The 26,016-nt window shown below is 39.7% G+C and overlaps 1 protein-coding gene across 5 annotated transcripts in view; it reads right to left on the reverse strand.

Moving 5' to 3' along the window:
- Positions 1-26,016, reverse strand: part of cntn1a (contactin 1a) — an 81,485-nt gene that overhangs the window by 44,428 nt on the left and 11,041 nt on the right. Inside the window, exons 1-2 of one of the 5 annotated variants that reach the window (XM_036576313.1) lie at positions 20,227-20,285; positions 19,945-20,098 (exon numbers count right to left, since the gene is read on the reverse strand). The exons of 1 other annotated variant lie outside the window; for it this stretch is intronic. The gene's annotated coding sequence lies outside the window, so the exon portion shown is untranslated. Of the gene's footprint in view, positions 1-16,477; positions 16,556-19,944; positions 20,099-20,226; positions 20,286-24,110; positions 24,183-26,016 lie in introns of those variants that run through there. 3 more of the 5 variants (XM_036576312.1, XM_036576315.1, XM_036576314.1) reach the window with 3 other exon arrangements.

The raw sequence follows: 26,016 nt of genomic DNA on the forward strand, positions 1-26,016 counted from the left end.
CATCACACTCCAAGTGGGAGATTTGACATTAGACACAAAAAATGTATTCAAAGTTTTGGACATCATTTTTTTTTAAGTTTAAAAAACAATATTAGGCAGCTTTGGGGCTCAGAACTGTCCTACAGCTCTGCACACACTTTCCCTCTTTGCACCTCAACCTGCATGTGTTTTAGAGATGCGCCCCCAAAGTGGCCAGCAGTGGGCAGTGGGGAAGCAATTCAGCTGACTGCAACGAAAATACATTGTTAACACTGTGCACGGCCACTTCAGGTTTTTAAAATAACGTAAAGGTTTTTAATAAAACATAAAAATACCAACTCCACTCTATAACCAGCAAATATAGGACTTTCCTACATTCCTTTAATTTCAAGTTCAGATCTTTCTTTTTTATTAGTTTTAGCAGGTGCAGTTAAGCAACGCTGAAATCTGGGTTGCTCCCGAAGTGCTGCATCTCTGTATACATGCAAGCTGTTTCAGTAGTCTACAATTTTACAAGTACAGAGTTATTATATTCCGTCTGCTCATATAAAGCAATGAACAGGGGAGACCTAAGGTCAGTCAGAACAACGCAATAATGTGAGAAATCCACTGGTCCTCAGATAACTCAGCATGGATCCTCTCTCTGCATGCAGCAACAACAGCGTCTTAACAGCGACTCACCACCAGATTAAGATTACACGACTTCTGAACCAGAAGGGAAAAATAAAAACTCAGTCTGCTGCCTTGTAAAACATAAGAAATATCAATGTATTGATACTGATTATTACAACACACAAACACTTTGTTAAACATACTGGGATTCATAAACTGGCTCCAACTATGTTAGCTGCCAACATCATCAACCAACTTACAGTTTCACTCACCAGGGGGACAGAGAGAGAGAGAGAGAGAGAGAGAGAGAGAGAGAGAGGGAGAGAGAGAGAGAGAGAGAGAGGGGACAACAAAGGAAGGGGGTAAAATAGAAAAAACACATTTTGCCTAAGTGGCACTCTGACTTAATAAAAGAGAGCTGTGGGTATTTCTCAATGCCAAGAACGTAAAAAGCAGACAAAATGTTCCTGACAAGAACGCAGGAACAGGAGTTTGAGATGTGTTGTATACTACCGTGCCGCAGTCCAGCTGATTTCACTGTGATTAAAATGATTTCAAATAAATGAATAACTGCAGGGTGTGGCAGAGTCTGAGTAAAAGCAGGAGAAATGGAGAGAGTAAAAGTGCTACGAACATCATTGCTGAGCTGAGGCACTGATCCAGAGGACAGCCAGGCTGAGGAGAAAGATGATGAGTTACACTGCTATAACGCCACTTATCAAATTTTCTGTGACAGATACAAACTAATGCAAAAACACAGCTGTTTAGTTCCCTTTTTACTCTTAATTTTAAGGTGTTTAAAACATTATTAAAGGGCTAAAAGACTAAAATGATAAACATACAAGGAACAACCCAAATAACAAAAATCACACAGAAAATAATTCACTAAACATTGTGTCCTGACACAGGCCGCACTGCTATGGGCAGGCATGGCCATGCACAGTAGCCATGCGGAGAGGCCCTCGGGAGCCACCCACGCTCCCGCAACTGAACATTTACTCTCTTTAATGTTGTTGTTGCTGCTCTAGTTAAGAGGTGTTATGTGCTGGTTGTGCTTTATTGTGCCCTGTGGGGTGGATTAGTGTGTTTGTTGTGTTCACTATGAGGAGAAGTAGTGTGGCTATTGGTGACCTGCCCCGCTTGATCCACAAGTGTGGTTTCCCTGTTGCTGCCTGTTAAATAAAAGGAAATTTCCCTGCATGTGCAATGTTTCCCTTTGGTTTATCTTCACCACGATGCTACAATATATTAGTGTAAACATTTCATGTTCTTTATATAAACTTTTTATAAACTCTCCTTCAGCATTTCTCCGAAGCCAACCTCCAAGTGTCCAAATCCTCAGTATGTATGTCTCAGATGCCTGCAAAACTTCATCATTTAAGTTCATCATATATTTGTCCCAAATCCTGCCTATAGAAAAAATAATAATGGATGGAGTCATGAGTTGATTTCACTTTGATGGATGGTGCGAAATGTTGTAAACTATAATGGTAAAAACACTCGGCCATTGCTAACTTACCTAGGGCTATCGTTTGAGTAACGTTGCTGTTAATCTAATTGGAGCCTCATCTTGACGAAATGTCAGAACTAGCTTTCATATTAGGTATTACTTATACCAAATGAGGAAAGACTTGAAATCAATTTCTCATTTTTTTTTCCCACAGCAGAATTAAGTACACTGTTCACTTAAAAAGGCGAATTAACGGATGCACAGCTGTTGGTCAGCATCCTGTGCCAGGTGTGATTATGCCGTAGAGAATTATGGGACTTCAAGGTCGTTCTTGTTGGTAAGTCATGAAGCGATGTATTCTCACTATTCGAGGCGGATCAAGAACACATCAGGGTACGTTAACCGCTCTTGGTACCTGCGTTCTTGAATACTAAATATAACTTGGGCAGTGGAAGATGACATCAAACAAGAAAGCAAGAATGCAAGAACACACAAGAATGCATTTTGTGACACGGTGAGCTTCACTGGTTGTCTTATTTTCACTAAATTAACCCTTTCCTTACCAGTGTTTCCTCTAGGATTTTTTCAGTAGCAGTGGCAGGTTCACACTTCGTCCGGGCTAAACGTAGCCCAGGTTGGGTGTCGCCACGTTTCTCCACTTCCTGTATCTGTTGTTTCAAATTAAAAGCCCTCCGCAGAGATTTGTAATCCAGACTTCACAACATAGTGGAAACACTGCTTTCTTTTACTGTAAAGTGGGTTGCACTTCCATTTTAGGATGCACGGGTTAGGAGAATTTATAGAACAGTTAGTTTCGGTGCTAAAATCTGACTGACCACGTTTGAAGCCATTGTAAAATACTCAATATACTCACAGATATTATTTCACACATATATTGAATTCTGAATTAATATGTCAAGTTATTAAAAAACAATTATTTTTATGAAGATATGCACAGAATTGTTATGCTGCTTGGCAACCATATCCTACTGAAAGTTGTCTATTGTATATGTTCCGTATGTTGTGCCTTAACCGTGGTGAAACCACTGTAACACTCAGCCTCTCATGGCTTATTGCTTTAACATTGCATAGGCAGCAAGCAACTCTTCCCTTCACACAGCACTCCATCCACCAACCAAGTACTCAGAGCACCTCCGGCACAACAGGGTTTCAGAAAACAAATCTGACATGTTGATTGGCATGCTGAGGCTGTCGAGAAAAAGTCACCACAATTTCAGCAGCGTGGGCTGTGGGGAAAGATAATTGCCCACGGACCGCAAGCGGAGACTGACACTCTCAGCAAACGCAGAGAGAAGTGGGGGTGACAAGCAACAGCTTAATGTGGTAACAAACATAATGTGGTAACTAAATTCATTTTTAGAGCCCACAGGAAGAGCTCAGATCTCAGGGAAGTCAGAAAAAACTGACTGAATAAAAATAAATGATTAAATACACAGAAATAACTCACTGTAACATACCGTAAAGGTGTCAAGTAGGTATGTAATACAATAAATTTTATTGGCTCGTTTCAATTTTTCATATATACATTTCTATTTGCTCACATTGTGTGGGCTAAATGAACACATGAAACATACTAGCACACTTTAAGTACTTTCTATTAGCCAGAGTTGAAATTTAAATAATATTGTTTGCTCTTTAACAGGCCAAACTGGTAGTTTAAATTCTTAAACCAAAAAACAACTGCCTATTTAATAAAAATAAACTGAATCAAATGAAGTGCTACACTGAAAGTAAAATGCAAGTGGCTTTTTATCACGATGACTAATGAATAATTTTGCTAGTACAGCTGTACCAGCAGCATTCAAATATGGCTCTAGTGCTCACGATACTTATATCAAAAAATTGCATAATATTTTTCACAGGTGCTGATATGTGCGTGAAATATATATATATATATATATATATATATATATATATATATTAATTTATAAAATGTATGTATTCACCTGGATTAGCATTATAGAGAAATGTAACACTAATCTGTAGAGGATTACAAATGCAGTAAAATAAATATAATGCAGAGATTTTAGATCAGTAGCTCAGTGTTGCCTAACATTCTGCTTTTCTAGAGAATAATAAATATGTCTACAAACATCCGTTTCAAATATCAGTCAAATGTAAACATCTGTCTGACACCAATATATATTTTTAAACAAATATATATCTGTAGATACTGATATGATTCTAATATCAGTGTGCATAGATAATAAATAGATCTATTGACAACCACGTTCGGAGCAAAAATCTGCTGATTCCAATCTTGTCCGATTCAGATCACGCATTTCTGTCAAGTTAAATCAGTATCTGCACAGGCATGTAAAACCGACAAAATCACTTTTATGATTTGTGTTTTTTTTTTTTTCAGCAAACTCTCTATGGGAAGGTTCCATTCTTGCAGATCATAGTCTTGTTCTGAATTTTTTAATCAAAGCAATGAAACTTGCATACTTTGTCTTGGTATTGCATGTATAATGAATATCCTGGATTATGATGCGTCCTTCAAACTTTTGTGGAAAAAAATGCATTCGTGAATAATGTCAAAGAAGTGACTGAAATAATGCTTTTGTTACTCAGCACTATGACTTGAATTTAAATGGAGTTTACTTTGGAAGCTAGACAGAGAAGTAATGGGTTTCTGGCCGTTCACCGAGAATAGATGCATTTGTTTACGGCTGCTGAATTGAAGAAGGCATGTGTCACAGTAGCGCGCACACACACACACACTCACTTTTTTCTCTGCCTGTGTGTATCTCTCTCTCTCTCTTTCTTTCTTTCTCTCTCTCTCTCTCTCTCTCACTGTAATGTCTAAGCTTTGCAGCTGGAGTAAGACACACAGTGGGGATTTCATCTGCACACTGATGGTATCCTAGCAACACCACTCAAAAGGAGCAGTTGTATTTTGCTAGGCCTCTTTTTAGTGAGCGTGAATTAAACTATACAAATACAAATTTGTGTCTGGCACCCCATTGTTGTCAGACAGGACGATCCATAGGGCACTACGGTCATCTGGTCAACAGTTTCATCACCAAACCAAAACAATACACCAGCGTGAGGTCATGAAAAAAAAAGAATGACACCCACCCCTCCACCACTCACCCATGAACATATGATAAAAGTGCATTAAAATTCAAATCTCCCCGATGATACAATGTGACCAGTGAGCCCTCTGTATTCATGGCTTTCCTTCACTAAAGATCCAAGGGTTCAGTCTAAGCCGAGAAAGAGAAAATCCTCATACTGCTTATACAGCACTAGAGAAATGAAGGAGCACACTATCTGACTCAACTCTGAGTGAACGCTCTCATCAGAATGAGCATTTACGAACCTTTTGTCCTACCTCTGAGCCACAGAGGCAAACCGGCCTTTTTATCACATTTAATCAGCAGACAGATAACGCACTAGCCTCACAGCTATCACTCAATACTACATCAGCTTTCTCCATCAGAGTAAGTGCTCGCTTGGATCTGTCCCTGTAAAATCCTCATCAAAATCATGATCACGTATAATGAGAAAGTAATAAGATAGTAAATGGAATTTGCTGTGCTGATATCGTGACACTAAATTGCGCTGTTTTGAAATTGCACAATTTCTTCACTCAGGTAATCAGCAATTCATTCCTTGCTTTAACACCATCTGAAACGAATCACTACAAAGTGGTAAAAACATTCCACAAGGCAAAAATTCACAGACACAGCAACTTCAGATGATGGACAAATGATGGCCGGGTTTGGTGAGAGATGTCTGCTCGGGTCTGGGAAAGACGACGACTGCCTGCAGAAAAAGCACATTTGTGCAAAAACACGACCACCGGAATGTCATAACAGCTACAGCCCCAAGCTGCATGGGAAGCAAAGACAGAGGTCATTAAAGAAGGCACTGTCACCACAAATCGCAGGATTTACACTGCAAGAGAAATTACCAATGTGCTTCTAACATCAGGCCAGTGTTACACATCCTGTGAAATACAGGCAAAGCTTTCAAATTCAAATCCTAGAAGGCACTTCAGGTTTCACAGCACATGTCTTCCCTCCTTTAACATAGTGGTCTTCAAAACATGGTGATGGAGTTTGTCATGCTGACATAAACAAAACTGACTTGACATAGATTCCTGTAGTATGCTTCAGGAGAAGTGAAGAAGAGTGCAGAAGTCCAGGAGTTGGAATGAGGGCCCAGGACTAGAGGAAGGGGGTCACAAACCCAAATCACTGGCCTAACACACCTGATGCAATCTGATAATAATTAAAGGGCCAAAATTAAAATGTAGCCATGCTACTGTTGTTGTAAACATGCTACTTGCATCCTACAGCAGTGCCAGAGTCACCTATAGAGTGAGATTTTTCTGGTTCAGACCTTCTGATGAGGTCTCTTGAAAGTGTGAAGAACCAGATGGCTAATGTCACTGCAGCTGCCTTCAAATCATCACTAAAATGGACAAAATGGATTACCTGAATGACAGAAATGACTCAATAGAAGAGGAGGAAAGAAGCTAAAAGCTAAAAAAAGCTAAAAGTTCGTTATATATCTAGACATCAGACATCAAATAAAATAGAACTGATGATTGACGTAAAAGCTACACTAATGCTAACTTGGTTGTATTTATTAGTCTATAGATCAGTGGCTAGCAGTCAGGAATGGTTGACAGCACAGGGATTCCCACTCCCTGTTGAAAAAAACAGCATCAACTGGCATGAACTTCATGCTGGTCTAAGCTGGTCTAAACTGGTTTATGCCAGTCTAGTGCTGGCTTAGCTTTTCACCCAGCATGGTCATGCTGGTTCACCAGCATACCAGCATCCAAAACACAACATATGCTGGTTTTGCTGGTGACCAACCATGGTGGTCTATGCTGGTTTTCTAAGCAGGGCTGGCTGTACGACGTATCTGGCAAATGCATGCTGCATATTGCAGTGAGAGAACACTGATGAACAAAAACATAAAAAATATACAGGAAATTGTGAATTCTGTCAAGCCAATGTGGTTGAAGGATAGAATATTGGGATACAGAATACTACTATAACACAACAAATGATATGAAACACCAGGTTTAGGCCTGAATCCCAATTTAACTGAGGAGCTGAATTAGATGTTTTGGAGCAGGAATAACAAAAGCTGTAACACTGTGACTAAGATAAGGTGTAGAGCTCACTGGCATTTCCACTGATTTACTAACTAACCCGAACACCTATTACATTTTGGCATCATGCTCCAACTGCCTGACACGGCCACTGACCTATAAATTATTAATCAAAATTATTGATCAGCAGCAGAACAAGCAGTGCCACTTAGTACAAACACACCCACATGATTTTCCCAATTATCCATTTAGAGGACACTCCATCCTGTGGAGGAGGATGTGCTGCTCTGCTATATCTTCTCCGGAATAATTGGATCTCCATACGGTCAGGGAAGGCTTGTATCCCACCGGAGCCAGTAAATGATTCCATTACTGAGGAGAGGAGACCTCTTCTATCTGGCTCTATTACAGTGGAGACAACCCAGAGGAGACACAACACCTGCAATACAGAAATGCAGACTCAACGTACTGCCAAGAAGCCACTGTACTAGAGAGCACCCTCAGCTCAATACACAGAGAGAAGCGCAAAATGAGCTTGCAACAGCAACTACTGGGACTTCTTCAGTACCCTTTCAGTTTGGGTGAAAGTGTGAATTGCAGAACTGTTTCTTCTGACTGCACTTTTTCATTTGGATTAGTTGTGAGATTAGTGGTTACATTAGTAGTTTGAACACTGCATACACAGCAACTGCACTCTGTCTTGTGTGAATAGCTTTCATTAGTTTGAATCATTTCACCAAACTAGTTCTTTTGATATATTCATTTCAATGAATCAAATCAGTTTACATGGTGGGGCAGGTGCTCTGGAGTGGACCGACTCAGTATTATTAAACCAAGTCTCTATGAACAGTCCCCAGGAGAAGGGTTTAGCAGCCATGAACTAGAGGAAAGGGGTCATACACTCTGTTTACATTACAAAACCATACATATTTTACGCTGTGAAGACTAAAAAATAGGTTTGCTTTATCTAGTATATATTTTATATTCTCTGTAACTGGACTATATTCTTCCCTCATTAAAGTAGGCTGGCCAGGTCAGCAAAAAGCTAACATGCTAAGAAGCCAATAATATTTAAAGACAGGATTTAAATTTAAAAATTTGCTTTAGGACTAACTGTACAACTCCAAACGTTACCTGAACAGCTGTTTGAAGCTTCAAATATCTGTGTTTAAGCCAGAGGTTTAACGCTATTACTAATACAATATCCTGACTCCTCTGCCCCTCAGGGTAAATAAAACGGAAAATAAATACAAGGACTTGAATATCCTATGCTTTATTTTATGTCTGCTTGTTTCCGTTATCTGGCTGAGTGCTCTGCTGTATCTCCTCTTGAATAACTGGATCTCCATACGGTCAGGGAAGGCAGTAGCAGTGCACTCTGGGACTGGCTCTTTTTAAGCTTTTGGCTCATTGTCAGCTGTACAAAGCAGAAAGAGGCTCATCAACTGGTTCAACTGAGTTATGCTGAGTCGAATACGTCTGAGAATTGATGAGGTTCGGCTCGGTCAGGGACTGCCGCAGTGGCTTCTGGGTCCTGGCTCGTGAACCCTTTTCCGATTCTTTTGGCTCAGCGAGTCTCTGCCTCGACTTTAGAGTCTCTCTAGTAGAGAGCCCTAGAAGTTGCGTGCACATAGCACAAACACAGACCAGGAAGCTACAAGCTACAGACTATAGAGAAAAAACATAAGCAAATTCAAAGAGGTAATTCCTAATATGTGGTGGTTTATGTTGCGATGTATGAGGTTGAATTACAAAAGACTGCATTCACATTTTATAATGGTAAGTCACCCAATCGATGCAAGTGTTGCAAAGATGCTACAGGGAGGTTTAGACTGATTCACTGAAAAGAACTGGTTCACAGTTTTATATTTTCCCTTGATCACTTGTTTGAGCTGAAATAGAACAAGATCATTAGGTAATGCAGTAGAGGTCGTCTATAGAACTGGGAAACACTGATTTACATTACTATACTATTAATAGTGCAGCTTTATTTTTCACTGAGTCATGATTATTTTGGAAAATAGCTTCAGCACTGACTCAGTAGTTATTGTGCTTTTCACAAATGAAGGAAGCAATTTCATTTCAACAAGCAGTGCTGTTTAACTGCAAGATATGCAGTCCTTAGTAACTAAAGCATTACTGAAAAATGCTGGCTGCTGGATATTGAATGGGCTAAAGGCTGAGGTACTGATGACCCTTTGACCCCACAGCATGCTCCATAAAGCCACAAAGAAATCCATAAATCTACCAACACATCGACTTCCATTACTTATCCGTAAACAATCAACGCTGGATGTGACAGCATTGGCCAGCAGAACACGTCACTATCAGTACAGAGAAGAACAGGCTGTACATGAAGACATGCATTCATGATGTAATGTCCGCCCAGACAGGCGAGTCATGCCCTATTCTCCAGCACCATGGACAGTACAGCTTGTCTCACTGATGTTGACTATGTACATTGCACAGGCCTCCTAGGGATACAAGAATCGCAGGCTAATGCAGATATCTGATATTGTTCAAGTGCTTTTCTGATGATGACAATGCACATTTATAAAATTTATAAACAATAACTAAATCCACCTGGATTAGTATTGCAGAGAAGTACATAATTTAGCATAATACAGGTAAAACTGTTGTAAAATGAATAACATGAAGACATTTTAGTACAGTCACCCAGCATCATCTACACATTTACTCTTGTCAAGTGCAATAAATAAATACATAATCAAATATCGATTTGAAACAGGGGTGGAAGATACGGAAAAAACAGTATATCACAATACTTAAAAGACATTGTCATGATTCATATCATGATATTTTGACGTACAGACACAAAGTACCAGTAATGTCACATTTAAAAACTGCAATCAGAAACATATAAATACAATGATTATTATTTAACATTTCACACTGCACTGCCCTGAATCCAATTAAACAGTACTAAATATGCCCTCTTTGTGAAACATACAGTTGTTTAGTGGTCTGTAAGTACTGACAATATCCATGATATGCCTAGAAACTGTCTAGGCCTATTACAATAAATAAATATTACAGTATTGATAAAATATTGTAATATTTCCCTCACCTAGTTTGAAATATTGGTCAAATCTAAACATTTGTTCAAAGCAGGAAATAAAAAAAAATTGATTATCTGCTGACATTAATTTTGATTCCGATATTATTGTGCATCCCACGTCATGAAGAAATGAGTTCAAATTCATTTGGTGAATTGTAACAAAACAAAAAAGAGTCATCAACATTTTGAAAGAATTATAACTACCGTTTTTAGAGGATTATATAACCCTCTAAACCCCTTATATCTGTAACTGCCCCTTAAATCTGCCAAACCAAGCAAGATTCAGTTTCCTTATTCATCTGACCTTTATATAGAGTTAATTCAGCATTTGTTTCTTATAGCCAAAAACAGTACATAAAACCTCAATCTATAAATGAATGATCCCAGGACGAAGACACTTCGAGATCAGTCTGTGAAAAAGAAAGCAAAGCAACTAAGCTGTGATACAGTGTAGATCTAATCTCCCCCATATTTCCTAGAAGAATGTGGAAAAGTCAGTGCCAAAGGATGAGCTGCCTCAATATCCAGCCCATGTTCTCTGGACTATAAAGATAAGCATTGTGTGTGACCCTCTTGCTAAATTGGACGGTGAAAGCCCTTCCCCCATATCTTTATATCTCAGTCACCCAACCCCCCAGCCATCACCACGGCAGATCTATCTCCATAAATCTTGCCCCCACAAATCATACAAAGAGTCCATTGCTTAGCTCACTAATATCTGGATGGAAATGGTTTTGCAAGTATTATCAGAATGTTCTGATACAATTTTCACCATATTACTGGAGCATCTGATTACCATGTTTTTCCATCTGTGTGTTTTGGGATAAAACTGACTGCCAGTTGTGCAAAAGTCATTTAAGTTCTATAGCTCACTGCAGCACTGACTGTCTCCATAAAGACTGACATAAAATTGACGAGACGTCCACATATTGCGAAGACAAACTGTTCCATTAATGTCTCCGTCCACTGCTTCTCAAGTTTTGTCATGAGCCACTGTTTTGCATTGGCCAGATTGCAGTGCAAAAGCCCAAACATACTGAAATGCTTACCACTGGCTAACCCCCTAAATACTTTATTGGATTAGTGAATGAATCCAACATTAGGCCACAGATTAACTTAACATCAAACAGCACTTTAATGTGATCATAAACCATGCTAGAAGGATCACCATTAATTGCCTTGATTTTCAGTTCTTGAAGAGAATCCAGTGTTTTGTTGCGCTGTTGACAATAGCTCATTAACGCTAATACAGGTAGGCTCTAAAAAAGACAATGAGAAGGTCTGCTTTACAGCTCAGAGCCATTATTTCTCATAAACCATACAGACTGAGGACAGTATCATCCTTCATGTTTGTTCTGTGCTGCAAAACGAGCTACTTAGCAGGCTTTCCCCTTCCCTCCCAAAAACAAGAATGCTGCCAAATGTCCTAAATCCTCCAAGTCCATTGTGACAAAAACAAGCAACACAGGATGGAAATACAGTCCAAGTTAGGGAGAGGGAAGATTAACTCCTTTGACAGGAAGACAGCTCCACTAATGCTAGCTAGCTTTTTAAGCAGCTACCCTGCTGGGAGCGCTCTGACAATGGGGTCGACCCTTCCAAAGCAGACAGGGGAGTTTCTAATCTCTTAAGCTATCCTTCACCTCCCGTCTCCTCCTCTCCCCAGCCTTCTCGGCCCAGTCCAGTCAACACTTCGGCAGTGGGCCAGACCTTGAGAGGCTGCATCTAAAGAGTCAACACAGCATTAGCATTCCGTTTGATGAATCCTTCACATCACCATTAGTGCTTTTTAGAGCATAGACGTTTGTAGTTCAGGGGGATGCCATTTAAACCCTGGACTGCTCCAGTCCAGACTAGAAAGCTGAGAAAATTTCTCATGTACTTCGGTCATGAATGTAAGTACAGATGTGCGTGAAGCGTGAACAGTTCTTAAAGCCCAGGCGTGCACAGCAATGTTTGAGCAAGTGGAGGCACTTATGTCAAACCAAGCATAAATGGATAGAATATTAAAGAGTGGTTAATTAATAAGTATGCAGCATGGCACTGGATGGCTGCCACTTCTTCATGCTGTCTAGCACTGTACACCAGGCTTCAAACGACATGGCCAGGAATGGATGGCAAGAAGTGGAGGGGTGGAGAACGAGAGGAAGAAGAGTCTCAGGTTTTGAGCGACACATATCCATGAAACCTTCACACTTGTTTCAAAACATACTCTAACTGGTCAGTGGATGCCCTGCTGAAAAAAATAACTTAGATCAGCTTGAATTCTATGCTGGTCCAAGTTAGTCTATGCTCGTTTATGCTGATCTGGTGTTGGTTTAGCTGGTCAGCGTACCAGCATCGAAAACTCAACATATCATCGCTGTCCAAAATGAAAATCTTTTCTGCTTCTTGTGATTTACATTGTGTCAGAAGTTCATGATGAATGGACCAAAAGACAAGATCTAAAATTACTTGGAAAAAAATCTCATTACATTGACATTAAAAGTAAAGAACATTTTGGTCCCTGTAAAATTACATTTTTGGAGATACTTTGTTAGACAGCAATGATATGCTGGTTTTGCAGGTGATCAACATAATGTCCATTGCTGCTGACAAGCATATTAGCACCCAAAACACAGTATATTACACTCTTTCTAGCAGAGTACGAGCCCCTTAGCTTCAGAACAGACTGAATACTTCACGCCACAGATTCAAGGTGCTGAAAACTTTCCTTAGAGATTCTGGTCCACGTCTACATGATTTCTTAACAGAATTTGCTGTAGATTTGTCCGCTGCACCTTGATACTGTGAATCTCCTGTTCTACCACATCCCAAGGGAGCTCTATAGGATTCAGATCTGGTGACTGCCATTTAGGCCATTTAAGTACTGAACTCACTAACATGTTCATGGAACCCAGGTTGAGATAACTTGTGCTCTGTGACGAGGTGCATGATCATGTTGATAGCAGCCATTAGAAGGTTAAAGCTGTGGCCATAAAGATCAGCAACAACAGTCAAATAATTTTATCAATTTCGCTGCTGCTGCATGATTAGCTGACTGGATAACTGCATATGTGAACAGCTGTACACATGTTCCTAATGAAGCAGTGTATCTGTGTATGCCTTTGAGGAAATGCACCGACATGAAAATTGTGGGTCGACGCAGATGTAAGAAATTCATGTGCATATCTGCCAAAGCCAGTACCGACACTGAAACATAAACATTTTTAAAGAATAGAAATTAAGACTACATCTACCTGGGTTAGCATTACAGAGAAACAGAACATTTATTCTGTATGATTGAAAATGCAGTAAAATGAATATATATATTAGCACAGTAGTCCAGTGTTGCCTAAACATTCTGCTCTTCCAGATACAATAAATATGTCATCAATTATCAGTATGAAATACTGATTAAATCTAAACATGTCTCAGAATTTTTAGTTAATGGTCAACTGACTCTTTATGTTTGCTGATAGTTGCTGACTGCTTTAGTACAGTGTTTCTCAACCCTGGTTGAGGATGCCCAATGTCCTGCACATTTTAGTGCTTTCCCTGCTTTAACTCAGCCACTTTAACTGAAAAACAGACTGTTAATGAGCTGATTAGTTGGATCAAGTGTGTTGGGAGCAGGGATCGCATCAAAAGGTGCAGGGCAGTGGGCCTCCAGGACCAGAACTGAGAAGCAGTGCTCTAGTAGTTTGAAAGACACATAATTAATTTTTAAAAATACCAACGAATCTTTAACTGTTTTTGCACATTTTGTTTCTAAGTGACCTGCATTTACATAAAGTCCATGAGATGGATTCTTTGCCTCAATTTGTCTGTATTTCCCAGACTTCTTTTCTCTCATTTCCAGAGGCAAGACTTGGTTACTCTGACAGGGTGATGAATAGGGTAATCAGAGCAGGGAGGGAGAAACAGAGAAAGAGAGAGAGACAGACAGACAGACAGACATAAAGACAGAAAAAGAAAGACAGAGACTGGCCACTGCTCTGCAATGAAACGGTAGGTGAAAATAAACAGAGCTGGGGGATTGATTAGGATTATTGGATTTCAAGGGCTGTAATCATGTTCTGTTCACTGACTATCCACAACACCGCGGTGTCTCACCGGCTCATTCCAATCCATCTTACTGAAGCAATTCAGGTGTTAGGAGGAAGGAAATAGATTTTAATTTGAACTGCCTCTCTCTGGCCTGAGCATAATGTACGGCAGCATTTACAAAGACAAGCATCTACTTTTTGGTAAAATTCCTGAAGGAAAAACAGTACCAGTTTAATCCATCTGCTATCTGATATACACATATGTGTCAGAGGTTACAGGTCTGGGTAAAGTAGTTAGACTTCATGCAACAGATTAAGCCCTTGTCCAGGTAGGCCTATTGAACCTCTCCACACTGCTATGGGAGAAATATGATATTATATATAGACTGGGTTCTGACTAAGCAAAATTCCTCAGTCATAGCGCCTTTTCCTTTCCTGTTCATTTAAGTGGAGATGGAAACACAGGATCCAGGGATAGCAATAGCTTAAATTTGCTGAGTTTGAGCATAGTCATTTTAGATTTTTATTTTCATTTTTCTGCATCATGTGAGCACAAGTGGGCCTGTTACAACCACAAGTTATTAGCTGATAATTAACTGCCACATTAACAATTGCAATTAACATGTGCAAGTGCAGTTTGTTTACTACATGCAACTATTATCAGCACAAGTGGCCATACTGGCTGATTAGTAATCTCGCTTCCTAGTTGAAACTTAGTAGCTCCCAACTAACAACAGAAAGAAGCTCAAATAAACAAGTCACACATCTTTATGTATTAACGTCACACACAGAGGTTCAAAAAGATGGGCTTGCTCAATGTCAAGGTTTCAAATGTAAAATTAACATTATACTGATGAAGATATGACACTCAGATCCTCGGAAGACATGTCCTTCACCAAGTTTGAGCTCTCTTTGAATATGCTTTCAACACACTCACACACATCAGACTGCTCAGAAGGGGCCATCAGGGGTCAGAAGGACAAGTGATATTATCACATGTTCTTCTGCATGTTGTATGCAGTTACACATTTCCACCAGAGAGGTCTCCAAATCCCCAAAACTTAAGCTATGTTCACATTACAAGCCTCACTGCTCAAATCCAATTTTTTGCTCAAATCTGATCTATCTGACAAGATGGTTCACACTCGTTTAGGTACGTGACTCTGTCATTAAAGTGAACGAACCGGCGTGCTGAAATGACCCGCATCAGTAACGTCACGTGAATGAATCACGTGTGTCACGTGCGTCATCAGCAAACAAACTAATGGTCAGAACGAGCCTTCGCTGAGAAGATCATTAACTCTGATCAGCTCTCAGCTGTTCATTATTAGAGCGAGATGACAAAAAAAGTGAGATTTGTTGCTTTTCTACCATTTACAGGCTTTAACTTCTGTTTGGCGCTGCTGCCATGGTAACGCTGAAAGAAACTAATAGAAATTAATACAAATTGTGCACTAAAATTAGCAGAAAAATGCTATATTAAGTGTGTTCTCTGTAGAGGATGTGTTAACTTATCTGCAACTTGACTGGGGGTGTTCAAACTTTTGTATACACCTATACTTCCATGCATTTGCCACAACCCAACGGTTGAAGGCACATCCAGTTTACATTGCTTGCTGCGACTTACACATATCTTTGTGAAAGCTGACAACTGTGGAAAAATTAGCAGTCAGCTAAAATAATTGTGAATATGTAAATTGTGACAAGCCTATAACAGGAACGACACAATATGCCATTATGGCAGGCTATTTTAACAATTCAGCAATCAGGCCAAGGTATCAACATGTTCAGTATCAATAAATGATGCTGCCAAAGTCAAAAATGTATGTATTGTGAGGAGTAAATCAGAATAAAAAAAAATCTGTACGAATGTAATATAAACTGATAAATAGGCATATGAGGGCACCTCTAGTTGGCAAACAAAAATCAGCACACATGATTTGCTGTATTGTCCTGTTAAAGTATCCAAGGTTCAACCAGACTGAACCACATATGTATGTATCCTTACAAGCATCCGCCACCAAGAAGAAATAATTAAAACGCCGGCTAAGGTATTATGAATGTAAAGTGAGAAAACAAAAAAAAGAACATAAAGAAGACTTACTCACTCTCAATCACTCAACATCAGTCAGTACTGTCCACTTGAAAAATCGCTTCAATTTAACTCAAACAAACGGAACATAATTGCACCAATTTTATCGTTACTGGTTTTGGCTTGTAAATGCACTACTTACTTCACTGACCAGACATGTCCATGACCCTCAACTAGAACAAGGAAACACACTTTAATCACACAATACCGTCATCCCACATTACTGCTTTCCATTAAGATGGAGGAGGCTCTTCTGGTAAGCACAGTTTTAGAATTAGCAGTGGGGGCGTAGCCTGGAGAAACCGCTCTACTCAGTCTGCAGGAGAGGGTAAGTGGGAGAGCTGAAGCTGAAGCTGCCTCATAGGGCTGTTCTGTCTATTTAGAGGAAAACAAAACACCCCATCAACATGTTATTATCTACGCAGTCTGGGGCAACTGTAGAAGAGTACGCTTTAATCGGATTATGAGCTCTAGAGAAAGTCTGCGAAGTCATAAAAATACTAGAATGTTAGAATCAAAACAACAGCTTACAAAAACAAATCATGACTTGAAGTTCAAAGCTCGAAGAAACAACATGCTCTATGGACCATTAGCCTTATGAATAAACATACAATACACAATTCTAATATACAGCTTTCTGGAACAGACCTTTGGTCTTTGTGGGAATACTGGCGTGGAAGGCTAATCCTGTAAGTATAAACTGTGTTTTTCCCCTGAATGTTCCCTCAGCAGCCGTGCTTCATAACCCTCAGTCATGACTAATGCAATACCTACATTACACATGCATGCAAGGCTATTAGAAAAAAGGTCACAGTGAGATGGTGAATAGTGATGCTCTGGCATTTCAGAGGGGATAAGACATGTTTAGCACAGCGGCATCTGCTATTTACATACGCTGTTCAGATGAGTGGCTTCATTTGAAGAACTGGAGCCCTGCGAGACTGAGGTTTAAACTGTGCTCCTGCGGCAATCAAATAAGAAGAGTGCTGTAAATCCAGTGTTAATGCATTCATGTATAAATGCACTGTAAACGCACACACACATTTTGGTTTTTATACAGGGTCAGGACGTGAGGTTATGCATGTCCAGTATGTGTTGTACGTAGGTAGCTACAGTATTCAAAAGTTGTCTTGGAATACCTCTATCTAACTGTATTATGGAAACTGTGCTTAACTGTATACAAAAGTACATCATACATAGTACATACATAACATGAGGACTGAATCTCTCATGCTAAATTACAGGTTTATTTTATCTATGTCCACATATGGACACTTACTGTACACACTGTACTTTCTGCGCACCTTATCACACATCTTGCACATCTGGACACTCCACACCTAGACACTTTATTTCAGTACCAATATATGCACATATTTATTCAGTATGGTCATTATATGCTGTTACCCATGCCTCCTTGTACATTCATTATTGCACTGCCTTTTTTTATCTCAGGTTATAGATCTTATTGCATATTTTTGTCTATTTGTATATATGCCTGTTGATAGGGTTTTGTATATATTCTTATTTTATATTGTATCACCCTTATTATTATAACTGTCCTGTGTGACTGCCACTGGCTGCTACCCTTCCTTCGAGATCAACAAAGTATGCATCCATCCATCCATCAATCCATCCATGCATCCATCTACCTACCTATCAGGATGTCTGGCTGTATTAGAACTTATCAATCAATACTCTGGGTCCAACTGCACAATAGGAAACTAGAAAACTTCCATCTAGCCCCCCATTTTCTTCAAACCAAGTTAAAACACTAATCTAAATGCACACATTCAAAAAAGAGACCTTCAAATACTACTCCTGGAAAGCCACACCTGACTTAATTTCATTAACTTACTGAAAGATGTTGCTTTAGAAAGCTTGAATGTTGAGTTAAGTGCTCAAATATCTGAATCTAAGAAAAAAAAATGTCTCTTGCTTACAAAATGTCTGTGAGTATAGATACACTGTACATTCCAAAATTAAGCATAAAAAATGTACTGAAGTGTTGGAAAAAGACCAGAATCTGCCATTAAAAAGAGAAGATTCAACAAACCTGGCTGAGCATCAGTTGTGCAAACTCATGTACTCCATCTTTCAAGACTTCAAGCTGTGATCCAAAAAGAGGTAAATACAACAAAATACTAACCTACATAAAATACTAAATACTGAATTATGCAAAGAAAAGAGACACTAATATTTGTCCCACTAATGTTTGAGAACTTTTACTTGCTTTACTTAACTTTTCAATTAATTACCAGGATCATTTTGAGCTTTAGTTAGTAAAGCTGGTTGTTATTGCTGTTGTTATAACTCTTCTGAAAACTTCAGCTTGGTAAGTAACAAATAAAGAAGGCATTCCAATAATTTTTAATAAGTTTTTAATGTAGTCAGTGTGTTTTTGTCCACACACAGAACCATACAAACTAAGGGAGTTGCTGTCAACACAGATCAAATCAGGTTTAAAACACTGTTATATGAGGCATCTGGGTGCATACTATCAAAGTAAAGTGGGCAGAGGTTTATGCTATGCTCGCACTCGCAGTCAAATCACTGTGCTTTTCAGAAATTACGCATAAATGATTTTTGGGGTTCATTTTTTCCTAGAGGGCGAAACGCCAGCCATTGAAAAATTCTCATGGAGTACATATAACTGAGTGGTATATAATTAGAGCTTTGTAGAATATTTTTCAAACATTTATATTTAACACCTAATATACTGAAAATAAAAAATAAACCTATTTTTGTAGGTCAATAGTGCTTTATAGTAAAAATAGTAAAAGCAAAAAATAAAATAGTAAAAACAAATTTGAAATAATAGATAAGCCTATGTCAGTATCGCTTTCTGACACTAGCCCCGCAGGCAAAACCAAAACAGTGTTAAACGTTTTTTCACATCTGAATCTCTACAAGGCTGAAGTTGGTTTCTTATTTGGCAGCTTTTGGTTCAATTTTCTGCTCCACCTTAAACAGAACAGCAGTTACATTCTGGCACCTGTACAGGCATCCGAGTCTATCTGTCGCACCATTTAAGGTGGAATGGGAGATTCAAATGGAAGCAAACTTCAGCTTCATTGAATTTAATTTGTCTCATTTGTGCGTCCAGCAAACTCCAAAGTCCAAAGTACCAGCTGGTCCATGGCTTGTTTCGCGCACAAGGCCCTGACTGTCTGTTTATGAGAGAAAACAGAAGTGCACCAATTGCTCTGGTGGCTCAGTTCCATGCTAAATTTTTGCTGTATCTAAAATGTATAGAGACACTAGCGTATCATTTTGAATCAAATTTTCAATTTTGTATATCATTATGCCCCTAATATAAACGCAAAACAAGTGCATAACTTAGCCTCAGTGGCCACAGAATTCCAACCCCCGACACACACTCTCACTAGGCTGTGTTCATCCAAGTGTGCTATCGATAATGCTGGTCTCATAAGCCTCAAGGCTCCACTGCAGAAGTGCCACCTGAGTGCACACTGTCAGCACACACACATACAACACATATGATCCCTCCCCCACACACAGGAAAACAATTCTGAACACATAAAAACACAGCTATACAGGGACATACATTGGTCTCAACCACGTAGGCAGAAAAAATCTAAATCATACCTCAGCCATGAGACGCAAAGGAAAAACCAGCCGCTCTCCTACAGAACTGGACCATTCAAAAACCTCCATAAACAGACGTGGATAAGTGAGCTCTCTCCCTCTCTCACAGTGCAGCCAATCAGAGCAGCTCAAAGGTGTGACTTCACAAGAGCGACTGTATGAATGAGACAAGCGCAACACAGAAGGGAAGAAATGAAATGAATGAAATGCAGTGGAACAAATGTAGAGACAGACAGGAGGAGAAAGATGCCGATACATCAGTTACCATCTGCAGTCACTCACCTTACTCCAACAGCTTCTTCCTTGCTACACACATAAAAGACAAGAAACAACAATCCCAGCATCCAACTGGCCAGTGCCTGTAACCAATCAGTCGCTGTGGGCTGTTTTCTCTCATGCACTGTGGCCAGCCCAACATGCATCATTAATGCAGTGCAGAGACATCCGCCTTGGCCTGCTGATCGTAGCCTTTGCCTATTGATCTCCACATTACAGCAGTAATCATGTAGCTGCAGTTAGCTGCCTCAGAGCTCGCTGAGACATCCCGCTCATCCAGGCAGAATTAACTCATGCACAGTTCACAGTGGAACCGCTCTGAGTTGTATAGTGATGTCTGAATCCAATGTACTGTCACTTTAAAATAGACTGCATGAAACTTAACTGGTTGGAGTTACTCTAATGCCAGTGTCAGCACTAGCCCCCGACGTCTAGTCAGTGACTCTACACCATGCATTTGCCTGTATATGGTTCGTTCACAGGATGTTGAATTGAAGAACTGTGTCTGACAATGTTCTCTTCAAGTCCGAAGGAGAAGCTGTCCTCAGTGGCTGTTTGAGGGTTTACTGAGTGCAGGATACATTATCATCTTAAAACTGAACCTAATCCACGGCTAACAACCAAACAAAATGAATGAGTGACTGAAGGTGGAGGAAGAATAAAGAAGAAACCACCATGAAACTAATTTTCTTTTCCAATCAGTTGAAACTGAAAACTGAAGCTGAAAACTGAACTGAAATAAGCTGTTAAACTACATTAAGGCATAAAAATGAAAGTTATGTACTCATTCCAAACGTTGATACTGTATTCTTTGAGAATATCTCCTTTTTCCATCTGATTCAGGCCTATCAATCTTCTTAAGAAAACACTCACATCTGTCCGGACATTATTGACCTTGTGTCACAAACCACCATGTCTCAGACTAACCTACACAGACACAGCCATCTCCTCTGGTGGCGTGGCCCATATTCCTCCAACAATGACCCATTAGGCTGCTTTTTCAGCCATTGCTGCTGCCTTTTGACTGCTCTGATAAGTGTGAATTGTAATTCCCTTTGATAAGGGTGCTCCAGATGTAGGTCATTATTTGAATTAGGCTGATGTATGTGTGTCAAAGTGTGCAGTGTGCTTTAACACAATAGGAAACCTATAGGGATCGAATTTTAAATTTAGAATTCTTCAAAACTTACAAAGACAGGCACAGTAGGCAATGGCCTAAGTGTATATAGACAGTATCACCTATATAAAGGAGCAGCGTCAATGTTAAAGCATTACTAACATGTTAATGCAATAAATTATTAATGCCACTGATTTTTCAACTGCATTAGCGTACTTTCTTAGTCTGACTCTTTGAGCCATCTTTAATTCCACCCTTAAGCCCAGCTGCTCATGCACTCTTGCCATGACACCATGAATGCGGTCCTCTTTTTCAATGAGGGGCTTCATTGATGGCTCTCTTGATGAAAGTTACTTCCAGCTACTGTCATGCAATGAATTTGTTTATCATTGAAGTATGTTGAGTCTGAATGCAAAGTACAGCGCTGATGCCGGCAACACGAGTAATATCAGAAAAATTTGCAATGGAGGACATCTTTGGAAGACTACACTGGACAGAGCTCACAGGACAACTATGGATACACAAACTAACAATCCCACAAACTACCAAAAGCAATGGCAAAGTAGGAGGCTACAGCTCCCTCTGAAACAATACGAAACATAGCGATATGAGAGCGAGAAGGCTACAACTGAGTTGGAACATGCACCCACTGTTGCTCTCACTGGACATCTGTGATGAAAACTGTAAACTGTGCTCACTTTATTTTCACACTCAGGCTTGTGCTGAGTTATTGAAGAAAAAAAGTACATTCACATGAAGTGTATTTCGTCCATTCATACAGCTATGAAAAAGTACACTGTTTTTTATTGAAATGGAAAAACACATTCTTTAGCATCAAATTAGAGCAAATAAGTAAAATGTGATTCATTGTGATTAACAACACAAACTAATGTGATAAAACACGATGAATTACTATCATCGTTTGACACCCCTAATAAAAAGCAAAGAAAATGACAGAAGATGGGACGAACGAGTGACTTTATGTGGCATCAGACAGAAAACATTTCTTACCCATTACCACACACTGCCAGACTGCGATACTGAGTTCAGGCTATGAGCTTCGTGAGCTCAAACCTTTGGAACTGCAAGGGTACATCTGGCTCCACACTAAAGGCCAAATACACACCACAAAAAACGGCCATTTACATGTTTCAAATGTTGTTCATTCCTAAGACAGATACAGCCAACAAAGCCATAACATCATAATTTCATAGTTTTATCCAAAGCATAATTTAATCTGACAGTACATTACCACAGGAAAACAAGCTTGAGAAAAGACTCACAGCTCACTGTGGCTCACCTCTGAGGCTCACGAAGCGTGCAGGCTAGAAGGCACACTATATGGGGCAATTTTCATGCTATGTGAACAAAACCCACATACTCAATATGTGCATTAACACTGAAAGAGACATTTCACTGTCAGCATGAGGCCTCAACTGAGCAAGACTGCTTTAAATGAAACACTCCTTCATAAAAATAAGACGTATGTGCTTCGGCCAGTATTTCAGGTGGCGTTTAGTTTTTTCAAAAATTTGTAAGCCCATAAACTTCTTGTCTGGTAGTGCAATCAGTACACGGCAGTGAGTGTGCCCGTGCAAAAATGTGCCCCATTTCTTTCATTCTTATGTCAGGTTGTATGAATTGAACACACTTATATATGCATAACCCACAAAACAAGGAGAAGAATTTACATTCTGAATGTGTGAATCGCCTTCTGGTCTCAACTGGAAAAATAGGTCTGACGCTTAATTAGCAAACAGGGTCAAGCAGTAAACCCCAGTCCATTGGTTATGGGTTATGCTATTCCAAATGGCAAACACTCATTCCATTAAAAGGCTTATAATCAGCGGTTTTTTTACAAAATGTATCCACGGTTCTAAATACATCCTGTAAAATAGGCTTTCATAATTACACTGATTTATAAATCTTAGAATAGTTATGTATCCATAACCATACAAAGGCATGTGAATTTTTATATGAAATGTCCAAAGGCCTACACTGTTTAACAGAAACACTGATGAGCGTTCATGCTGTCTGTTTTGCACTGTATATCTGTATTGTTTCAGGGCACCTCGGGACTGCCACTTATCGCCTACAAACTCCCCATAATTCCCTAACTGTCTCTTGTGCTTTGTCCCCATATGAGACACTTTCCTTGAGCGCTTGTCAACTGCAGACATCTCCTCTCTTCTCGATAGAGTGGGGTCTTTTCAGCAGGCACTCAGACGCATATAGGAGAAATATACTGCCTAAAACTCGAATAATGGTGTGCTTCACATTTGTCAGGCTTCGTGGTGACTGGCACTGACCTCTCAGAAGCAGTACAGAGCGCGCTTTGTGAAGACCTACTGTATTGCTGGATGAAATCCAGTAAAAATACAGTCAATCATTCTCACTGGCTTTTAAACTCTTGTGGCTTCAGAAATTCCTCCATTATATTGCAATTATTCATCGTTATGTGATAACAGCTAACTGAAAGTTCAGATGATGCAAACAGAATGCGCACTATTCAGAACTGCTTCAGAAACATAATGGTCACACTCAGTATGCTTACTTGTTAGTAATTGTTTTATACTGTGGTTATGTTTCATTTCATTTTCACTATTTTCATTCCTATAGGATGCTCTGGTTCTGGGTGCTATTCTGAGCATTTGAATAAAACATCACTTTGCACTCGATTCTGTCTTTTCCAACAGTACTTAGAACACGAAACGCAATGGCCTTCAATTATACAGCTAGCCTCTCCCAATGGAACTCAGTTCGTCTGCTTTACCTTTCCTGGGAGTCGTGATGCTGCACATGGTCTACCGTCTGTTGCCAGATTGGCCATCCCAGGGGAGGCCAGTGGAGCACCAGCCCTTGGCCCACCTGCCTGCTGGAGTAACGTGCTGACAGGACGGAAAGCCTTCAGAAAGACGACCATGGGGGAAAAACACCAAAGCACAAATTGAATGCATGGACAAGGAGCGCTGAAGTATCAAGAATAATTCAATCTGGGACTGCTATTGCAACCATTAGCACACACCATAGTCACAGCCCCCGAGGGTCATTGTGACACTGCACTGAAATGTGTCAGCCTATTGCTGAGAATGGCTCTAGTATGAGTAGGCAGAAATCGCTAAAAATTGTGTTGACTTCAGAACATAGATGGTTGTAGTTATCAGACCACAGAGAATTCTCATAACAATACAGGGTAAACAAGCAAAATAGTTTGGCCATTCGGGAAACATCTTTTTTTCCAGAGCAGTAATATCCTGAGTGTTTGCAGCTGGACCATATGCCACTCTTAATAGTTATTATATTCTCCAGGGCATTTCCCCAACAGTAGCCCAGCACAGTCATGCTGGGCTGTTTACTCATTTTTCAAAGGATCCCCCCCACCCCCCAACGCTCAACTCTCCAGATTTTTTGAGTCATTAATTAAACAAACAATTTCCAGGCTCAGACTACATTGTATCCCCACTGGAGCAAAAGGAAACAGCAAGTAAATAAGTAAACAACAGTGAAAGTGAAAGATAAGGCAAATTTTGTTTATGGACAGTTTCCACAGGACAGAATTATCTGAATCTCCCTTTGTTTGATCTGCTTTTTGTTCAGGATCAAAATTTTTATTCTTATACTGGGATGCCTCTAACCCATTTGCTAAAATTATAGCAAATACATCAAATTTCAGATTTACAACATAGTTCTGTACAGAAAGTAGCAAAAGCAATGAAATGACTGATTAGTATCAATCTGATTGATCAGCAAGCACCACATGCTTAGTGCATGTTCTCTACTGAGATAAAGGTCCACTCCTCTTATCTGGCCATATTACTTGAATCTTTCCAGACCACTGGGGTCACTGTCTCAAAGACCAGTGCATTAAGGTTCATTTGAGTGGTTGATCATATTGGTGTACTGGACACTCTAACGATCTATGACCATTTTTCAAAATCCTAACTTTTACTCATGAGAGACAGCAGAACTGCTCTCAGAAATAGGAAGCCTTTTCAAGCATCTCTCATTTACACCCACACAAAGTCAGATGTCATGCAACTGTGACAAACCTGGAGGGCTAAGTTGTGGTGACGCAGCTGATGCTAAATAGGAACATTAGGTCACTGGCTCAAACAGTAAAAGCTAAACTGTATCCTGGAGATCGGCATGAAACAGTGAGGGGAAGGCCTGCTCCATCTCCAGATTACTGATTTACAGAACAATGCAATCTCCAAATTGCACCCAAGGAAACTGGTACCAACTCACTCAGTTGTCTTGGTAAAGATCTCTGCTCTTTGGTGGCTTTTCAATCTTCATTACACTGGAGCTAAAAGAGGTATTTTTGCACATGGAGTGCTCTGTGAAAAAAGTATGCATTTTTAATCAGTGCTCTGTTGGAATTATTTTGGGCATGCTAATAAATTAACACCTGTGGAGAGTCAGAGTAAAACTGATTTCATATTTAACCTCAAACACAACCTTACACGGAATTATACAATAACTACAGTTGAGAAAAAAAGACACCCATGAACTCCTCTCTCACTGAACTCATCACTACCGTTCTCTGTGAAAAGTGTTTACATCCTGCCATCTCTATACCTCTTGCTTTTTCTCCATGTATTCTGCACTGCACTACTGAATCTTAGGCAAGAGAGGTCAGACCTTGTAGTGCAAAGCTGAAACCCATGTAGAACTTTAGC

The sequence above is a fragment of the Colossoma macropomum genome, unplaced genomic scaffold, assembly GCF_904425465.1.
Source record: "Colossoma macropomum unplaced genomic scaffold, Colossoma_macropomum, whole genome shotgun sequence".
Lineage (NCBI taxonomy): Eukaryota > Metazoa > Chordata > Actinopteri > Characiformes > Serrasalmidae > Colossoma > Colossoma macropomum.